At 43.4% G+C, this 19744-nt stretch overlaps 1 protein-coding gene across 4 annotated transcripts in view; it reads left to right on the top strand.

Moving 5' to 3' along the window:
• Positions 1 to 19744, top strand: part of RB1CC1 (RB1 inducible coiled-coil 1) — a 293127-nt gene that overhangs the window by 8539 nt on the left and 264844 nt on the right. For 2 of the 4 annotated variants that reach the window (XM_073631595.1, XM_073631592.1), the window contains exon 1: positions 15695 to 15837. The exons of 1 other annotated variant lie outside the window; for it this stretch is intronic. The gene's annotated coding sequence lies outside the window, so the exon portion shown is untranslated. Of the gene's footprint in view, positions 1 to 15694; positions 15862 to 19744 lie in introns of those variants that run through there. One more of the 4 variants, XM_073631594.1, reaches the window with a different exon arrangement.

Genomic DNA, 19744 nt, shown 5'->3' with positions numbered 1-19744 from the left:
CTGCATGACCGGATGTACGCCGGGCTTAGTGAGCCAAAAAGTTGCACTTTTCCAGTACATTCAGTAATCTCTGAGGCCATTAAAAAAGAATAAGCAGAACCAGAGAGAAAGCCTTTTTTCCCCAAGAGTACATAAAAGGCGGTTTCCTTTTTAATAAGACCCAGTGGCACTTTGGAATAATGTTCCTAAACTGGATGCAGCTTTTTCCCAAGTATCCAGATAAACTGACCTGGCATTCGAGGATATGGGAATACTAAAAGATCCCATGGACAAAAGGATGGATCAACAACTTAAGAGGGCTTGGCAATCCATCATGGGCAATCTTAAGCTGGCTATGGCTACTACTTGCGTATCTAGAAATATGGAATACTGGGTGAACCATCTAAATGCCCACATTATAGCGGATTCACCTAAGAAAGAAATACTTGATTCTTTCCCAACCCTGTCAGTGGCTGTAGCTTATATTGCAGATGCATCTGCAGAATCGATAAGGATGACTGCAAGATCTGCAGCCTTAACTAACTCAGCCAGGGAATGCGACATCCAAAAGTAAACTGTGTGGTATTCTGTTTATGGGAGATCTTTTATTCGGTCCTGATTTATATTCAGTGCTAGTTAGGACAGCTGACAAAAAGAGATCTTTCCCCATTAAGAAGAAAAATCAACTAGCTAAACAGCTTTTTCGACCTCAAAGGGCTCAGGAACAAAGCAGTAAACCCCAGGAGAAAATAAGAAATTGGTCAGTGCAGAAGGGCAAAGGCAAAGGGAATGTCCTTTTCCATCCTCCTGTGCCAACGACTAAAAAGCAATGACTCTTCTTTGCAAGTGGGAGGAAGGCTTCAAGAATTGCTCCCTCACTGGGCAAGTGTGACAGAAAACCAATATATTCTAGACATGCTGTCCCAGGGATACAAAATACTGTATTTATTGGCGTATAACACTCACTTTTTCACCCTAAAAATTGGGTGTAAATAGCACGTGCGTGTTATACGCCAATACTTCAATTTTAGATGCCTCGGAGGGGACAGGGAGGGGGGCGGGACGAGCGATGTCAGATTACATACAGTGAGAATCTCCTGTTTACTTGGCAGCCTCTGTAAAAGGAAGTCCCGTGTCCTGGGCCGCCCCCTCCCTGTCCCCTCTAGGCTGCAGATGGGCATCGATCAGGCTGCATTGATGGCAATGGCGAGGCTGCTGCATTGATGGCAATGGCGAGGCTGCTGCATTGATGGCAATGGCGAGGCTGCTGCATTGATGGCAATGGTGAGGCTGCTGCATTGATGGCAATGGCGAGGCTGCTACATTGATGGCAATGGCGAGGCTGCTGCATTGATGGCAATGGTGAGTCTGCTGCATTGATGTGGACTGATGAGGCTGCATTGATGGCACTTGTGAGGCTGCAGATGGGCATTGATGAGGCTGTATTGATGGCAATAGTGAGACTGCAGATGGGCACTGACCCTTATTTTGCTTCAAAGTTCCTTATTTAAAATAAAAAAAAAATTCCTGAAACTTCCCTCTTAAAATTAATGTGCGTGTTATACGCCGATAAATACGGGTAGTTTTTGGATCCTCCTCCAGAAAGATACTTTGTAACAAAACTACCAAGGGACACAACAAAAGTCCTAACTATGAAGAACCTTTTAAAGAATCTGATGCAACAGGGAGTTATGATTCAGGTATCTCCAGAGGAATATCATCAGGGTTTTTATTCCCATATTTTTCTGGTAAAGAAACCATCTGGGAGCTTCTGTCTCATTCTCAACTTGAAACCATTAAACAAGTCAGTCCTATACAGAAGATTTAGCATGGGCTCGATCTTTTCAGTCAGAAATCTGTTAACCAAGGAAGTCTTATGGCATCAGTCAATTTAAGAGGTGCATACCTGCATGTTCCTATAGACTCCCAGTCCCAAAAGTTCCTCAGGCTGGCAGTAAATATGGGGAAGGAGGTGCTGCATCTACAATTCAAGGCCCTCCCTTTTTGGTCTTTCATCCGCCCCACTGATTTTTACAAAAATAATGGCGGAAGCCCTCGCCCTTCTCCGTCTTTAGGAACGTGTGGTAATCCCCTATCTGGACAACCTCCTCCTCTTTGCCCCTTCCAGGGAGAAATTGCAAGAAGACCTGGGCAAGGCCCTCTGTTATTTGAAAGCCTTGGGTTGGATCGTGAACCTTCAAATAATCAAACTTCAGTCCGGCTCAGCAGGTTCAATTTCTAGGTTACCAGATAAATTCAGCAAAGGATCTTTCTTCTGGAAGAGAAGAAAAACAAGGTCAGAAATGTAGCAGCTATGTTACAGACAAATCGGGAGGTATTGATTCGAAAGGTTATGTCAGCCCTGGGAACCTTAACCTCAACAATACCGGCCATTCAATGGGCAAGGCTCCATTTCAGGCCTCTCCAGAGTTTTCTCTTAAGAGTTAAGAAACCTTAGACACAAAGGTAAAACTCCCCACCAGGGTCAAGAGGACCCTCTGGTGATGGAGAAGTCGGTCAATTTTGTCAACAGGCTAACTATGGTTTTTCCTGACCGAAAGAAGAGTGACAACAGATGCCAGCAGTTGGGGATGGGGATCACAATCTAGCACAAGGTGTTTGGTTCTGAACCGAGACAGAAAAGTCCTCAAACTGGAGGGAGTTAAAGGCAGTCACATTAGCATTGACTGCCTTCTCTCCAAACCTTCAGGGGTCTCATGTGCAGATTTTATCAGACAACGCCACTATCTTGCCATACCTGAACAAACAGGGGGCACAAGGAGCAAGGCTCTTCAGTTGCTGTCAACAAATCCTTGAGTGGGCTGAGGATCATTTACTCTCCTTATCAGCGGTTTATCTCAGAGGCACACTAAATGAAGTAGCAGACTTTTTTGAGCCGACAAAAAAATTCAGGAAGCAGAGTGGAGCTTGAATCCAGAAGTTTTTTTGTTGATCACCAAGACGTGGGGGTGTCCACAAGTGGACCTGTTTGTATTAAAAGAAAATGCACAGCTCCCTCAGTTCTTTTCTCTTCACTGAGACAGCGGTTCTCTAGGGATAGATGCCTTAGCACATCCCTGGAACTTTCAGCTGGGCTATGCCGTCCCCCCTTTCCAGCTATTTTCATTGGTATTAAGGAAAATACAAAAAGAAAGAGTGTCGGTAATTCTGATTACTCCGTTCTGGCCGAAAAGAGCCTGGTTCTCCATTACTCCATTCTGGCAGCTTCCTCTCAAACAGGATCTACTACTTCAAGGCCCAAAATATTACCCGGATATAACCAGGCTAAGCCTCACCGCCTGGTATCTGAGGATCAGCTATTAACCATTTCAGACCCAGGAGATTTTACCCCTTTCCTGACCAGAGCACTTTTTGCTATTTGGCACTGCGTTGCTTTAACTGACAATTGCGCGGTCGTGCGACGTTGCACCCAAGCAAAATTTACATCCTTTTTTTCTCCCCACAAATAGAGCTTTCGTTTGGTGGTCGTTTTGTTGATCACCTTTGCGGTTTTTATTTTTTGTGCTATAAACAAAAGAAGAGCAACAATTTTGAAAAAAACACAATATTTTTTACTTTTTGCTTTAATAAATATCCCCCAAAAATAAATAAATATATATATATATATATATATATATATATATATATATATATATATATATATATATATATTTTCCCTCAGTTTAGGCCAATATGTATTCTTCTACATATTTTTGGTAAAAAAAAAAATCGCAATAAGCGTATATTGTTTGGTTGGCACAAAAGTTATAGCGTCTACAAAATAGGGGATAGTTTTATGGCATTTTTATTGTAATTTTTTTTTTTTTTTTTTTTTTTACTAGTAATGGCGCGGCGATCTGCAATTTTTTTTTTTTTTTGTTCGGGACTTCGACATTATGGCGGACACGTTGGACAATTTTGACACATTTTTGGGACCATTGGCATTTATACAGCGATCAGTACTATAAAAATGCATTGATTACTGTAAAAATGTCACTGGCAGGGAAGGGGTTAACACTAGGGGGCGTTCAAGGGGTTAATTGTGTTCCCTAATGTGTGTTCTAACTGAAGGGGGGAGGGGACTGTGTAGGGGAGATGACAGATTGCTGTTCATACTCTGTATGAACAGACGATCTGTCTCTTCTCCCTTAAGAGAACCGGAAACTGTGTATTTACACACACAGATCCTGGTTCTCCGTGTGTCAGCAGCGATCACGGGAGCCCGGCGGTGATAGTGACCGCCGGGCACTCGCATCGGCTATGGGGGCGAGCAGCGCGTGCACGCCCCTAGTGGCCACAGGGTGAAGTAACTTAACAAAACGTTGTTTTGCCCAGCCGTGCCATTCTGCCGCAGTACATCTGCGGCGGCTGGTTGGCAAGTGGTTAAGGATCAAAGGATTGTCAGAACCTCTAGTAACCACTTTACTCTTTAGTTGGAAGAAAGTGACTAGAGCTATTTAAGCTAAAGTTTGGAGGGTCTACAATACTGACAAACCGAACCTTGGAAGACATTGTGTCAGTTTTGGAATTCCTACAAAGTGGCGCAGACAAAGGTCTTGCAGTTAGGTGCAAGTGCTTGCCCTAGGAGTACACCTAGAGAGACCAATTTCTTCAGTATCTTTGGTTGCAAGATTTTTTAAGGCACTTGCTAGATCCAGACCAGCTCCTACTAAACATTTTCCTGGGTGGAATCTGTCAGTAGTTTTGCAAGCCTTCACAAAAGAACCTTTTGAACCATTGCAAACAATTTCTTTAAGAGATCTAACTCTCAAGACAGTGTTTTTTGTTGCGATTACATCCGCAAGAAGAATCGGTGAACTGCACGCTCAGTCAGTAAAATAACCTTTTTTGTCAGTTTACCCAGATAGGATTATACTAAAAACAGATTCGGGATTTTTGCCAAAAGTAGCGTCAATTCATAACCGGTCGCAGGAGATTATTCTGCCAAGCTTTTGTTCAAACCCTTCGGGTCTATTTCACAACTAGGATGTGAGAAGATTTCTGTTGCGTAACCTGAAAGTAACAAGGGACTTTAGGTCTTTGGACTCTTTGTTCTTTTTTCTGGCAAAAAGAAGGGCCGCCAAGCATCAAAGGGGTCAATTGCTAGTTGGCTAAAATCATCTATTTTGGAAGCTTACTCCTAGATGGGTTTGTCTCCCCCTCTGGGAATAAGAACACACTCTACTAGAGCTCTGGCCACCACATGGGCAGAAAAAGCCGGTGCCACCCCAGATCAAATTTGTAAGGCGGCTACGTGGTCAAGTTACCTAACGTTTGTCCGTCATTACAGACTGGATCTTCTATCAGAAGGTGATCAGGCATTAGGCAGAAAGGTCCTGCAGGCTGTTGTCCCTCCCTCGTTGGTAAGTCTCGTTTATCCTCTCAGATGCTGTCCTGAAAGACGTTTAGGGAAAATTCAAGTTAGACTTACCGGTAACTTGTTTTCCAAGAGTCTTTCAGGCCAGCAACAACCCGCCCTTGTTGTTTTATGCTGTGACTAACCATACTGTGATTATGTGTTCCAGCTTGGGCCGGAGGTACTCTGCTACAACTGATAAGCTTTGGGGAGAAGCCGCCTTTTAAACTTTGGTGTAAGTGGTGTTTCCTGTTGCAAAGTGGGAGGAGCCACTCTCTATCAGGTGCTGTCCTGAAAGACTCTTGAAAAACAAGTTACAGTTAAGTCTAACTTACATTTTGCTTTGAATAAAGATCACAATTCTTCCTAGTGTCCCTATTGTAAGACTTCGCCTCTATTCCCATTCTCAGGACAACCCAAACTTGGGATTTTCTTTAACTTTCACTCTTGGGGATAATAGTAAAAAAGAGAGTCCAAAACATATATGTACATGTATATCGCTCTAAGGCAATCTCTCTTACCCTGCTGCTCCAAAAAGCCTCTATCTCACATTGAGGGTGCAAGCCCTGTATGCAAACAGATACTTAGAAGAAAAGAAGGCTGGACGGCCGCACTCCTGTGCAATTTCTTCATTCAAGTGCCGGATACAAAAGGTGAACTACAGGTATCAGCTTACGTGTTTCACACCAAGGTCAGGTGCTTACTCATAGCTCCTGAAGGTATGAGTAAGCACCCGACCTTGGTGTGAAACATGTATGTAAGCTGATACCTGTAGTTCACCTTTTGTATCCGGCACTTGACTAAAGAAATTGCACAGGAGTGCAGCCGTCCAGCCTTCTTTTCTTCTAAAAAAGAGAGAGAGCGATACAAAAGGGTGACTCTCCAAATTGAGGGCATGGACAGCAATCTGACAGGCATTCTAATTCCTCTCCACTCTCTCCAAAACCTAAGGGAACATTTTGCCTTTTGTTATTCTTTAAGTTCTGTGCACATATTTATGTGTATTTGTTTATTTAAAGTGTATTGAGCAGCCAATGCCTTGGACACTTTTGTGTCAGAAAATGTCAGGCAGTGAAAGGACAGCTATATGTGAGCACCGTGATCAGTTTTCTGCAGAAATGTACAGTCTGTAAACCATCTGTCAAGCCCTGGATAGGTTCACACTAATGCGGTGCAGGAAATGCTGCAATCCACGCATGTTTCGCACACCACATTCCAATCGCACTGCCAATGAGATCTGCAGCAGGTGTCAGTGAAAGATTTCCTCTTGCTTTGATTTTTCTCTATGAAACAGGATATGAGGGTATTATGCTGCGTACGCACAATCATCCAAGTTTTTTCCTGAACGATTTAACTTGACAACTAGAAACCGGCGTCTAAAAACGTCTGTTTAGCCGTGTTTGTGTCTAGAATCGTTTGTAAAAAAAAAAATATTATAATTATAATTAGATATAGATATAATTATTTATTATATCTTTTCATGTGGCAACACTGAAGAAATTACACTTTGCTAAAATGTAAAGTAATGGGTTTACAGCTTGTATAACAGTGTAAATTTGCTGTCCCCTCAGAATAACTCAATACACAGACATTAATGTCTAAACCGCTGACAACAAAAGTGAGTACACCCCTAAGTGAAAATGTCCAAATTGGGCCCAAAGTGTCAATATTTTGTGCGGCCACCATTATTTTCCAGCAGTGCCAGCACTCTTGGGTATGGAGTTCACCAGAGCTTCACAGGTTGCCACTGGAGTCCTCTTTCACTCCTCCGTGATGACATCACAGAGCTGGTGGATGGTAGAGACCTTGCACTCCTCCACCTTCTGTTTGAGGATGCCCCACAGATGCTCAATAGGGTTTAGGTCTGGAGACATGCTTGGCCAGTCCATTACCTTTACCCTCAGCTTCTTTAGCAAGGCAGTGGTCATCTTGGAAGTGTGTTTTGGGTCGTTATCATGTTGGAATGCTGCCCTGCGGCCCAGTCTCTGAAGGGAGGGGATCATGCGGTGCTTCAGTATGTGACAGTACATGTTGGCATTTGTGGTTCCCTCAATGAGCTGTAGCTCCCCAGTGCCGGCAGCACTCATGCAGCCCCAGACTATGACACTCTCACCACCATGCTTGGCTATAGACAAGACACACTTGTCTTTGTACTCCTCATCTGGTTGCCGCCACACACGCTTGATTCCATCTGAACCAAGTAAGTTTATCTTGGTCTCATCAGACCACAGGACATGGTTCCAGTAATACCATGTCCTTAGTCTGCTTGTCTTCAGCAAATTGTTTACTGGCTTTCTTGTGCATCTTCTTTAGAAGAGGCTTCCTTCTGGGACAACAGCCATGCAGACTAATTTGATGCAGTGTGCGGCGTATGGTCTAAGCACTGACAGGCGGACCATCCACCCCTTGAACCTCTGCAACAATGCTGGCAGAACTCATATGTCTATTTCCCAAAGATAACCTCTGGATATGATGCTGAGCACGTGCACTCAACTTCTTTGGTGGACCATGGTGGGGCCTGTTCTGAGTGGAACCTGCCCTGTTAAACCACTGTATGGTCTTGGCCACCATGCTACAGCTCAGTTTCAGGGTCTTGGCAATCTTCTTATAGCCTAGGTCATCTTTATGTAGAGCAACAATTCTTTTTTTCAGTTCCTCAGAGAGTTCTTTGCCATGAGGTGCCATGTTGAACTTCCAGTGACCAGTATGAGAGAGTGAGAGCGATAACACCAAATTTAACACACCTGCTCTCCATTTACACCTGAGACCTTGTAACACTAATGAGTCACATGACACCGGGGAGGGAAAATGGCTAATTGGGCCCAATTTGGACATTTTTACTTAGGGGTGTAGTCACTTTTGTTGCCAGCGATTTAGACATTAATGGCTGTGTGTTGAGTTATTTTGAGGGGACAGCAAATTTTCACTGTTATACAAGCTGTACACTCACTACTTTACATTGTAGCAAAGTGTAATTTCTTCAGTGTTGTCACATGAAAACATATAATAAAATATGAGGGGTGTACTCACTTTTGTGAGATACTGTGTGTGTGCATATAATATAAATATATATATATATATATATATATATATATATATATATATATATATATATATATATATATATACTAAACGCGCGTTACTAGCATTTACAAGCTGTTACAGGCATTTGGCGTTTCAAATGCTTCTGAACATCCGCCTGAACCCCTTTTTTCTTCCGTTCCAAAAATGCTTCTAAACTCAACTGCCTAGAAATGACTATAAACGACCCTGTGTACATGTACTGATAAGATAACATAGAGGAGAGTTCAGGGGCAGCTGAAAAAAATGCCCAACTGCTCCTAAACGTCAGTTTAAAAGCAGCAGTGTACATGAGGCCTTATGCTTAGTGGTGCCACTCCAAGCTGAGGTGTGAAGCCCTGCTGGTGTTCAGGATAACAGGGGTGCCAGCATAAAAAATGACACATCCAGCGAGAGGTGAACTTCAAAGCAAGAAACGGACCCACACCGGCTTTCCTATTACCTTGGGAAGATCAGTGTGCTGCTGTTTCTCCACCCCTAGCTCTATGATTGAGCCCCGGTGGGACGGGCGAAATGCATCAGTGGGCGCGTTCTGAGGAGTGCCATTGACTGAGGCTTTTACATGTACACATCTTTAGTAGGATCGTCTCAGGTGTGGGGCTGTTTCTTGCTTTGAGGAAATGAGGGTAAATCACCCCAATGGGGCACAGCTCATTAAAGGAACTCCAAAAAACAGACAGAGGTTTTAGCCATCCTTACTCTGCCCAAAACTCAAAGAAAACATTTTGGTTATAGATACTGTAATTCCAGGCAAAACCTTTCTGTGTATGGATGTGGAAACTTCTCTAGCAAAAAGACTTAGCTGATTGGGGTAAGGGGTTAAGGCTAGGTTCACATCTAGCCATTTCCTGCATGCAACATTTGCGTGGGCACAGCAGACCGTTCGTTTCAAAATGCCGCTGTACCTGCGGGAAATGCAGGATAAAGGTCCTAGCTCCTTTTCAAAACCGCAGCTGCACTGAAACCTGAAAACGTACTGGAATTTTAGATGTGTGTTGATGCAGCATGTTTTGCCTGCGGGTGTAAATCGCATGCATTCCCGCATAAGTGTAAATTTAGGCTAAAGCTGTGCCAGTTTGTTCTTGCTGTGTATGTCCTTGTGAGGATATATTATATCTTAGCCTATCCTAATAACAAGTGTAACCAAAACAGAAAGTGGAGGGCAGTCCCCCCAACAAACATGAAAACCTGACCGAGTTCTAACCCAAGCCTAAAATAACAAATATGTCGTTGACTGGTGTTTGACTTTAGGGCCTCATCATACTTGTATGTTGTTGAAACACATGCTAAAACATTGTTAACATATGTTTCCACAACGCATGGCACTTCACCTGCTCTGTGTGCAGTGTCATTTATTATGAATGGCACTCCCATGCACTGTATGATAGAGCACAAAGAATGATGCACAGTAGTGCATCACAACTCGCATACCATACATTGAGTTTTGTCTATTGTAGTGCTTAATGATTGGGCTGCCTTCACCTTTTCGCTGCCAGAGCCATTTTTGCATTTTTTTTTTTTTGCACACATGTTTAAAAAATCCCTTTTTAGGCCTGAAGATTACACAAAACCCCCAAACATTATATGTATGACATGTTACAATATGTAACATGTGAATCGCAATTGATGTTTTCACACCTAGGCGCCCCCAACGTGTGCATTTACATTTGTACGTGCCTATAAGTGGGTTTTTTTTTTGGGGGGGGGGGGGGGAGGGAGTTTATGTGCTGCCCTGCATATCCCTTCTGGGCTCTACTGAATGTATTGCATTGCATCACTTTGTAAAACATTCCTTCCTGGCTATGCTATCCGGGTAAAGTGACAGGTGACACGGGAGTGACGTAGCTTTCTGGGTCACAGCAAGAAGGGGAGGAGAGCAGATGTGTGTGGGCTCTCTTCTCGCTCCCCACCACCCTCCAGCACTCGCCAAGTTGGTCCTAGGCCCGCAGATGGGCAAGCAGAGCCTGGAATACATGGCAGGGGGGGGGGGCGCTGGTCCCGGAGTGCGTGGAAGCAATCGGGCGGCAGCGCAGCGGATTGTGTTTGAAACCCCCCGCTGTCAGGTCCATACAACATATGGACCTGACAGCGGAAGGGTTAAAGTGGAATTTCAGTCAGAACCTAACTAACTAAACCTACTCTCTGCTACATTCTAAGCCTAATCTATCTAACCCTATAAAGTAGAGCTGCACGATTAATCATAAAAGAATCGAGATCGCGATTCTACCCCCTCGCTATGTTATTACAAAATTTTCTCGATTCAGTGCAGAGAGTTCTCTGCTCAAGCCCACAGTTGTCAAAAAAAAAAAAAAAAAAAAACAGGCAGCCTGCCAAGTTTATCACAACATTGCTTAGGCCCCTTTCACACTTATACGACTTTAAAGTCGCGCAATTTTACCTCAATTTTGTCACGATTTGGGAGGAGTACTACTTTGTACGACTTTGCCACAACTTTGGCATTATCCATTCTCAGCTTGTGCTTACAAAGTAGTGCTGAAATCGTGTCTATATTATTCAGGTAGGATTTGCATGCTACTTGAGGGTTTAACATTGAGGTCTATGGACATCAACTCGCATGGAAGTTGGACCAAAGTAGTGCAGGGACTACTTTGAAGTCAGCACTACTGAATGGTATTCATTGAAAAGATTTTTGCTATACAGGGTTAGATTGATTAGGCTTAGAATGTGGCAGAGAGTAGGTTTAGCATTAGTTAGGTTTTGATTGGAGTTACACTTTAACAAAATGCTTGTTAAAATATATGTGAACCCTCACCTTGTAAAACAACCCATTTAGTTTAAAATAGAAATGAAGGGCAAGACTTGTGTGTGTATATATGTTTAAGAACATTATAAATACTTTTTGGTCTTTTTGATAAGCGATCGCATAATCTCTGTTCTTAGATGTATAAGAGATTTTATCTCCAAATACGGAAAGGTTTCTTCACAGTAAGAGCTGTGAAAATGTGGAATAGACTCCCTCCAGAGGTGTTTCTGGCCAGCTCAGTAGATTTCTTTAACCACTTGCTTACTGGGCACTTAAACCCCCCTCCTGTCCAGACCAATTTTCAGCTTTTAGCGCTGTCGCACTTTGGATGACAATTGCGCGGTCATACAACACTGTACCCAAATGAAATTTTTATTTTTTTTTTCCTACAAATAGAGCTTTCTTTTGATGGTATTTGATCACCTCTGCGGTTTTTAGTTTTTGTTAAAAAAAATGAAAAAGACAGAATTAAAAAAAAAAAAAAAAAATTTAATATTTTGTTATAAAATTTTGCAAACAGGTAATTTTTCTCCTTCGTTGATGTAGGTTGATGAGGCGGCACTGATGGGCACTGATGTGTGGCGGTGATGGGCACTGTTGGGTGGCGGTGATGGGCACTGATTGGTGGCAGCACTGCTAGGTGGCACTGATTGGCACCACTGGTGGGCATTGATAGGTGGCACTTGTGGGCATTGATAGGTGGCACTTGTGGGCATTGACAGGTGGCACTTGTGGGCATTGATAGGTGGCACTTGTGGGCACTGGCAGGTGGCAATGACAGATGGCACCTGTTGGCACAGATGAGGCATATGTGCCTCCTTCCTCTTCGGGACCGATGTCCCTTTGACATAAGCCGGTGATCAGCTTGTTTTCCCCCTCAAACTGTCAGCGTGAGGAGAAAACGAAACCGATCACTGAGGTTTTGTTTACATCATGTGATCAGCTGTTATTGGCTGACAGCTGATCACATGGTAAGGGGCGGGACCGGCCCCTTACTCAGATCTGTGATCATCTGAGTCTCCGTGACTCGGTGATGCAGGGTGCACGGTGCGCATGCACAGGGGAGGACGTCCCATGACGGCCTCCCGGAAATTGAGGTCCACGCTGTAGCCGTCATTCGGCTATGGCCCGGACCTCAAGTGGTTAAGAAAGGCCTGGATTCTTTCCTTAAGATACATAACATAACTGGGTACTAACATTTATATGTAAAGTTGATCAAATATGAATGGTAGTCATTGAAAATCATGGAGAATGACTTGCAGTACAAAACCGTTGGACAAGTTGTATAAGTGTGAAAGGGGCCTTAGGCTCGGTTCACACGGGGGCGACTTGTCAGGTGACCTAGCCGCCTGACAAGTCGCCTCCCGTTCTGTACAATGGAACCGTTCTAATCGGAGCGACGCAAGTTGCTCCGACTTAGAAGAAAGGTTCCTGTACTACTTTGGGGGCGACTTGCATAGACTTCTATACAGAAGTCGTCTTGCAAGTCGCCCCGGCAGTCGTGTGCAGGTCGCCTCGGTGAGGCGACCTGCAAGTCGTGCCGCCTCTGGTGTGAACCGAGGCTAAGGTAGAGATTAAGAGAAACATAGTAACATTTTGTTCTTTCAGATCAAAGGAATGAGCTTCTGTCTGTAGATGAGGTCAAAGGAGAAAAAAGTTTAACCCTGCGCTTACCCAACAAAACAGCAGCTCACACAACAAATAAGGATTTTGTCAAAAATAAGTGCACAGACAAGTGTAGCGCTATAGATTTTTAGAAGCTTATGATATAACTTGTATAAAAATATGAAAAAGAAAAGTCTATGTCAATCTACAATATACAAAAAATTAAAAAATTAAGTCTCTGGTACTCTTCAGGTGTCTCTTCAAATACAAAGGACTGTTGTTAGTCCAAAGGGTATATAATTCCTTAATCACCACGTGGATAACACATGCAAAGAATTAGGTGTGATGGACCCTCCACATAGAAAAAGTGAAGGCTTACCAGAGGGATTGAACTCATAGGAACATACGTTCAATGAGTCAATATAGCTTGTATCACCAGCAGGCAATTAAAAGGAAGGACCTCCCAACTGGATGGCGACAAAACTCCAAATGTATCCAGAATCGTAAAGGAACTTTCTTTGAAATGGATGGCAAACCTTCAAATGGATCATCAGCTACTCCAGTGGTTCTCAACTCCTGTCCTCAGGTCTTTCCTTTTAATTGCCTGCTGGTGATACAAGCTATATTGACTCATTGAACGTATGTTCCTATGAGTTCAATCCCTCTGGTAAGCCTTCACTTTTTCTATGTGGAGGGTCCATCACACCTAATTCTTTGCATGTGTTATCCACGTGGTGATTAAGGAATTATATACCCTTTGGACTAACAACAGTCCTTTGTATTTGAAGAGACACCTGAAGAGTACCAGAGACTTAATTTTTTAATTTTTTGTATATTGTGGATTGACATAGACTTTTCTTTTTCATGTTTTTATACAAGTTATATCTGTAGATGAGGTCAGTTTAACCCCTTAAAGACTAAACCTTTTTCTGACACTTGTTGCTTACAAGTTAAAATCAGTATTTTTTGCTAGAAAATTACTTGGAACCCCAAACATTATATAGTATGTATATTTTTTAGCAGTGACCCTAGAGAATAAAATGGCGGGTGTTGCAATATTTTATGTCACACTGTATGTGCGCAGCGGTCTTTTAAACGCAACATTTTTGGAAAAAATACACTTTAATGAATTAAAAAAAACCTAAACAGTAAAGTTAGTCTAATTTTTTGTATAATGTGAAAGATGATGTTATGTCATGAGAAGCGTGATCTTTATTCTAAACAAAAAAAATGTGATTCTCATTTTAGCCAGAATCGTGCAGCTCTACTATAAAGCACTATAAATGGGGCAGTAGCCAATGGCTTTCGTCTCTTAATTTATTCTGAGCATGCGTGGCACTTTGTGCGTCGTATTTTTGTACACACGTTTGGAATTTCCGACAATGGATTTTGTTGTCGGAAAATTTTATAGCCTGCTCTCAAACTTTGTGTGTCGGAAATTCCTATGGAAAAGGTCCTATCACACATTTTCTGTCGGAAAATCCGACCGTGTGTACAGGGCATTATGGTGACATCACTTTCCAGGCATTTCCCAGCCATTGTCGGTTCTCTCCTGCAGACAGCATCCGCCGCTGGAGACCGGACCAGATCGGCTTCAGAGCAGATAAGTATAGAGATTTTTGCTATACAGGGTTAGATTGATTAGGCTTAGAATGTGGCAGAGAGTAGGTTTAGCATTAGTTAGGTTTTGATTGGAATTACACTTTAACAAAATGCTTGTTAAAATATATGTGAACCCTCACCTTGTAAAACAACCCATTTAGTTTAAAATAGAAATGAAAGGCAAGACTTGTGTGTGTATATATGTTTAAGAACATTATAAATACTTTTTGGTCTTTTTGATAAGCGATCGCATAATCTCTGTTCTTAGCTGTATAAGAGATTTCTCCAAATACGGAAAGGTTTCTTCACGGTAAGAGCTGTGAAAATGTGGAATAGACTCCCTCCAGAGGTGTTTATGGCCAGCTCAGTAGATTGCTTTAAGAAAGGCCTGGATTCTTTCCTAAAGATACATAACATAACTGGGTACTAACATTTATATGTAAAGTTGATCCAGGGAAATTCCAATTACCTCTCGGGGATCAGGAAGGATTTTTTCCCCTGGTGTAGCAAATTGGATCCTGCTTTTCTGTTTTTTTTTTTGCCTTCCTCTGGATCAACTGTGGGTATAGAATTGGGTATATGGGATTGTATGATATTTTTTATTTTATTTATTTTTATGGTTGAACTAGATGAACTTGTGTCTTTTTTCAACCTGTGTATGGGGTTGAAAAACCTGTGTATGGGGAGCTTAGAGATCTGGGGGAGGAGAAACAGCAGTACACTAGTCTTCTAAGTAAATGACTAGGTGTGTTAACCCTAGTCTTGGCCATTGGAGGACAGGCAGGCTGTGCACCTAGCACAGCCAGAAAACTAACCGCCCTGGGATGGATGTGCTCTCTTGCTTAGTGTGGTCAGTTTTTAATAGGAAAGCAGAGGGACTTGCAGGATCAGCAGGCATTTCACACAAAGGAAGTAATACAAAGAGAATATGATATTTATTTTTTATACAAGTACATGGTACAGCAGACATATATCGGGAATATGAAATTTTGGGGGGTAACATATACTTTAACGCATTCCATAGCAGGTGCGTTAATGTACAGGAATGGATTGCTTTAGTGTGAATAAAAAAAGTATCACAGACAGTACTCAGCTGTGTTTTTATCAGATACAAATGAAATGAATTCTTTAGGTTTGTCCTCATACTACATAGTAAAAAGATTGGGCAGATATGATAGAATCAGGCTGTAAGGTGTATGGTCATTCTTGCCATACTGTTTGCTCACATAATACATAGTCGCCAATCGATGGATTGGCATTCTGCAAAGCTGATGTCTGCACGTCTCAGTGGCAAGAAGGGACAAACAAGGAACGTTCACATCCAAAGGGATCCCAGGGATGCCTCCTCTCACATCACACCGGAAACCAGCAGCCTGAGCGATGCTGAGTCGTCGGCAACAACAACAATAACAAGGGGAACCTTCCTGACTGGCAGCCAGACTGTGCCCGGGTATGAGGGGTCATTGCTGGGCAGGTGGGATAGACAAGTGATAGAAGATGGTGCAGCTCTTTGTGGTGAATGGTGTGTAGAGGGAGCACAGCTCCCAGCTGACTACTCCTCCCCCGGCCTGGACACTCAGGGCCCTGACAGATCCTGTGTATGGATCCAGCTTCCTGTCCAGTCCTGGGTGACCCCTGTGCTGGGGACACATGGGGGACAGTCCCCAGACAACACACAGGGGGCTCAGGCTTTTCCCTGTACAGCATGTCTATAGCACCTGTCAGTGCATTGTACTTCAGACCTGTGTTCACACACTGACACCACACCACTTCCTGGAGCTCTGTACATTGCTTCATTGCTGGATAGCTTATCTGGGAACACTCAGGATTTGACCTGACACCTCCATTATTAGGGCCGTCCACATCACAATGTCTCCAGGTCTGCATTCCTTTTTCATTTCTTTATTTCACATTTTTTTTAACTGTTGTCACCTACCTCCCATTTTTTTCCTTTAATCACAAAATCAAGGCTGGAAATGCAGCTGCATTAAAGTGAATCATATAGCTCAGGGATATGCAATTAGCGTACCTCCAGCTGTTGCAAAACTACAAGTCCCATCATGCCTCTGCCTCTGGGTGTCATGCTTGTGGCTGTCAGAGTCTTGCTATGCCTCATGCTACTTGTAGTTCTGCATATTCCTGGTATAGAGATTCCACCTCCCAGGGCAGCACAGACTCACCCATCCTTCCATCGCCCATCCTTCCATCGCCCATCCTTCCATCGCCCATCCTTCCATCGCCCATCCTTCCATCGCTCATTCTTCCATCGCTCATTCTTCCATCGCCCATTCTTCCATCGCCCATCCTTCCATCGCCCATCCTTCCATCGCCCATCCTTCCATCGCCCATCCTTCCATCGCCCATCCTTCCATCGCCCATCCTTCCATCGCCCATCCTTCCATCGCCCATCCTTCCATCACCCATCCTTCCATCACCCATCCTTCCATCACCCATCCTTCCATCACCCATCCTTCCATCATCCATCCTTCCATCATCCATCCTTCCATCACCCTGCTGCATATGGGGAAAGGACCTGTATATGCTGCAAGCCACACAAGTCATAGCTTACAAATGTTCGCTGCAAACATGAAAGGTACCCCCACACACGAGGGAAGGAGGTGCTGCTCGCCCAAAAACTATTTATAAAAAGAGAAAGAATGCTCCCAATGCATTTGTTTGCTCTTTTTTGCTGCCTAAAATCCCTTGGGAGCATTCTTTGTCTTGTTACAAATGTTAGCTGCTGTCATTCCCTGCAGAACATACACGGCTTCCCCTCCCTCCGCCAACCACTTATGGCTGACAGGACCTGAGAGAAATGCCCAGTACTTCCAGTCATATAGAGCAAGGGCTAAGGACTCCCTTCCTGTTCCTATGAGACAGCCAGGGGGTTTGTTAATGACCACTCAGAAACCTAGCACTGTTACATAGGAGTGGGGCGTGAGCTCTGTATAAGCTCCATGGTGCTATGTACCCTGTGCTTCCTCTCTTCTCTCTTCTCTCTGAACTAAGCAAGAGGAGAGCAAACTGAAGTATGTGCGTGTTGATTTGGATTGCACTTCAAAGTAACTCTGTCATAGGAGGATTACAAAGTTGCATTGCTGATCTCCTGCTAAAATGCCAGTCGCCTGGCTGTTTTGCTAACCAGAGGTTTTACAGTCAACTTGTAAGCTTCAAGCTCACTTGTTTGAGCTTACACTGGACTGTGGATTACTTTTCTCAGCCAAATGTTACGGCACCAGCGCTGTCGCATGAGAGAGGGGGAGTGAGTCAAACGCTCACCCATACCCAAAAGTGCCTGATATGTCACTACTGTCCTGTCTGTATGGAACTAAATGAGGTGGGCTAAGCTACGTTTTTATTTCGTTTTGTTTTGCCCTGTATTGGCAAGAGAAAGGTACAGTTTTAAGTATATTTACACCCCAAACCAAAAATGAGTATGCTGCAGTTTACCAGTCCTTAGATATGGTGGCTGCAGTTTTGTTTTTTTCAGGCCTTTTGGGCCTTTATACAGATTCAGATACAGAATACTTTATTAATCCCAAAGGGAAGTTATTAAGATATGGTTACATTTAATGAAGATGACACAAAATCAACAATAAACAACAATAAAATGACCAATAACAGCACTTTAAAAGAGAAGTATGTTTTCTTTTTCTCCTAATCCTACTTCCCTAGGTGGATGCAGCATCAGACCGATGCTGCAGCTGTCCCCTGGCGTTTCTGCACTGAGAACCGAGCCACCAAACACCGCCGATGTCTCAGTTCTCATTCCTCCCCGAGAAGAGCGATGCTGACTGTCAGTCAGAATCTCTCCTGCTCTGCTTCTCCGCATTCATTGGAGCGCTGTGCTGTGGAGGGGCGGGGAGCGGCCGTCTCAGAGGCTCGCTGAGACTTCCATCAGTCAAGGCAGCTGGCGGATCCAGACTTGGAAAGTTGGGATGACACGCTGCCTCAACTGATTCCAGTGACATCAGCGGAGAGCGGAGTTTAGACCGCTCTCTGCTGCAAAACGGTTCACAGGAGTGCAAAACGAATTGCACTCCTATGACCCATAGGAGATGCCCTGCCTAAAAAGCTCAGGCTGGCATTCTCCTTTTTAATACCAAATAAAACTAAATGAATACTATACAGGCATACCCCACTTTTAAGTACACAATGGGACCAGAGCATGTATGTAAAATAAAAATGTACTTGAAGTGACACACTACCCTTTTTCACTTCTGGGGTGTCGGGGCTGTAGAGAGGGGGTTTCCATGTAGCGCGGAATCTGAACTATCCGTGCACGGATTACTCAGCTGCAGCTTTAGTTTGAGAGCCACTTTACATACTCTCGCGAATGTACGTAAAGTGAGTGTACTTAAAGCGGGGTATGCCTGTACACGAATTAACCATACCATGCTATTAAAATGCTACATAGAATAAATAACACAGATTGAAAAAAAACAGAAAATCAAACTACAAAAATGCAAATATTACACCACTTTCTCTAGCATTACCCAAAAATCACAGTTAACCACTTAAAGTGACACTAAAGGTATGTTTTTTTTTTTTTTTTTTAAATAACAAACCTATCATATGTACCTCCACTGTGCAGCTTGTTTTGCACAGAGTGGCCCCTAACTTGCTCTTCTGGGGTCCCTCGGCTCTTGCGGCTCCTCATCACATCAGATAACCCCCTGGGAGAAGTGCTGTCCCGGGAGGTTACCTTGCGGGCGTGCTCCCGAGTCCAGCATTCGGTGTCCATAGACGCCGATGCAGGACTCGGCCCCAGAGCCCGTGTCATTGGATGCTGCTATCAATTATCCAATCAAGAGCCGAGAGCCCTGGGCAGAGAGAGAGCGCGCGTCCCCATCGGACAAGTTCGAGGGTTCAGGTAAGTAAAACGGGGGGGGGCTGGGGGCCTGTCATTGACAGGTGTTTTTTCACCTTAATGCATAGGTTGCATTAAGATGAAAAAACACGAACCTTTACAAACCCTTTAAGGACCGGTAGGATTTACCCGCTTAATGACTAGGCCATTTTTTGCAATACGGCACTGACGTTTGCACGGTCATGCGACACAGTACCCAAACAAAATGTATGTCCATTTTTTCCCTCAAATAAATCTTTCTTTTGGTGGTATTTGATCACCTCCTACGGTTTTTATTTTTTGCGCTATAAACAAAAAAAGACCGACAATTTTGAAAAACAATATTTTTTACTTTTTGGTATAATAAAAATTAAAAAAAAATGTAAAAAATGAATTTCTTCATCAGTTTAGGCCAATATGTATTCTTCTACATATTTTTGGTAAACAAAATCGCAATAAGCGTATATTGATTGGTTTGCACAAAAGTTATATCGTCTACAAAATAGGG

The sequence above is a fragment of the Aquarana catesbeiana genome, linkage group LG05 (genome assembly GCF_042186555.1).
Source record: "Aquarana catesbeiana isolate 2022-GZ linkage group LG05, ASM4218655v1, whole genome shotgun sequence".
NCBI lineage: Eukaryota > Metazoa > Chordata > Amphibia > Anura > Ranidae > Aquarana > Aquarana catesbeiana.
The sequence above is the reverse complement of the archived record's forward strand: the minus strand, read 5'-3'. Positions and strand labels throughout refer to the sequence as shown.